Source organism: Mus pahari, chromosome 1 (genome assembly GCF_900095145.1).
Source record: "Mus pahari chromosome 1, PAHARI_EIJ_v1.1, whole genome shotgun sequence".
In the NCBI taxonomy this organism is placed as follows: domain Eukaryota; kingdom Metazoa; phylum Chordata; class Mammalia; order Rodentia; family Muridae; genus Mus; species Mus pahari.
Window position 1 is genome coordinate 30,858,039 of NC_034590.1, and position 2,044 is coordinate 30,860,082.

Below are 2,044 nucleotides of genomic sequence, written 5' to 3' on the forward strand. Positions count from 1 at the left end.
GCAGAAGCACAAGAAGAAGCACCCAGATGCTTCTGTCAACTTCTGAGTTCTTCAAGAAGTGCTCAGAGAGGTGGAAGACCGTGTCTGCTAGAAAATATGGCAAAGGCTGATAAAGCTTGATATGAAAGCGAAATGAAAACCTACATTACACCCCCCACAAATGGGAGACCCAAAAGAAGTTCAAGGACCCCAGTGCAACGGGAAGCCCTCCTTTGGCCTTCTTCTTGTTCTGTTCTGAGTACCGCCCCAAAACCAAAGGCGAGCATCCTAGCTTATCCATTGGTGATGTTGCAAAGAAACTAGGAGAGATGTGGAACAACACTGGAACAGATGACAAGCAGCCTTATGAGAAGAAGGCTGCTAACCCGAAAGGAGAAGTACGAGAAGGATATTGCTGCCTACAGAGCTAAAGGAAAACCTGATGCAGCGAAAAAGGGGGTGGTCAAGGCTGAAAAGAGCAAGCAAAAGAAGGAAAAGGAAGATGATGAGGATGAGGAAGAGGATGAGGAAGAGGAGGAAGATGAAGATGAAGAAGAAGATGATGGTGAATAATTTGGTTCTAGCACATTTGTTTTTCTTGTCTATTAAGCATTTAACCCTCCCTGTATGCAACTCACTTCTTTTAAAGAAAAAAATTGAAATGTAAAAAAAAAAATTAAGATGCCAAGTGGCAGGGGAAAATACTGAATTATCTGAGTTCATTTCTGTCTGCATGTGGACAGGTGCACGCACCCACACACAGAGAAACATGACACATATACCACACATATGTCCACACATGCATGCATGTATGCGCGCGTGCACACACACACACACACACACACACACACACACACACAATCAATCAATCAATCAAGAAACAAAGAGTATGATCATCAGAACAAACAGAAAATACAAGAAAGTCACTTCCTGAGATTGTTTTAGGTAGGTGTAGGGTTGTAATGAAAACTATACCATGGCTTACTTGCTCTGATTTCATCTGTGTTCTTGTCACACCTCTCACAGTAGCTATGAACAATCCTTATGTCATTGGGTGAAATCTAGGAAAGCTCCAGAGGTAAACAATTTTTTACCCAAGAGTGAGATTCACTGTCACCCTTCTGAGTACCTCTGAATAGAAATACTGATACCATAATAGGTAGCTAAACATCCCAGGAGGTCCACACTTATGTGAAGAATACCGCAGAGGTCAACTTCGCCCTGCCTGTTCCTACTCAGCTGGCAGGTGTCCATGCTGAGTGCCATGCTATGGCACTTGGTGCACACTATGCTGAATTATTTTCATTGCTAGCTAGACAGCAACACATAAGACCTTGTTTTTGCATCAGCAATCTGCTACCCTTTCATAGAATTATATTTTGATATTTGTTTTTGGTTTTATTGAGACAGGACTCATTCTGTAACTAAATTGGCCTGTAACTCATTCTGTACCCAGGCTTATCTCAGTCTTGCAGTAATTTCTTCTGCTTAAATTTTCCAAGTGCTGAGATTAAAGGAAGGAACCTGTATACCAAGAAAATTCTTAATAGTTTTGATCAAAGGGTCATGAGTTTTCACTTGTTCTGGGCCATAGATTTTGTGCCCAGTCTTTTTTTTTTTTTTTTTTTTTTTTTTTTTTTTTTTTTTTTTTTTTTTTTTGGGTTTTTCTGCCCCTTAACTTTTAATTTATCTCTTTAACCAGGACCTGCCAACACAGACCATCTTCCCACCAAAGTGTGAAGAGGGTAGCCTGGGCCACCCCTGAGTAGTACTATTTGCACGTACGTAGCAACTTTCACGCCAGGAAACACTTGTAGAAGGAGAGCAAGAACAGGATGCGTCCCCAACAGGGTGGCAGGCATGTCACACATCTGACAGTGCACTGAGAGGTTCCAGGACAGGTGCTTCCATCAAGATGCAAGAGGGGGAGAGAGGATCGCGTTCCTGGGGTCTCAGCTGTGGTTTGGACAATCACTGAGGTCGATCCTAAAAAACAAGGGAAGGCCCGAAGCTTCCAGGCTTTGGTGGTCTCTCAGCCTGCATAGCACTCAGACGGGGGCGGGGG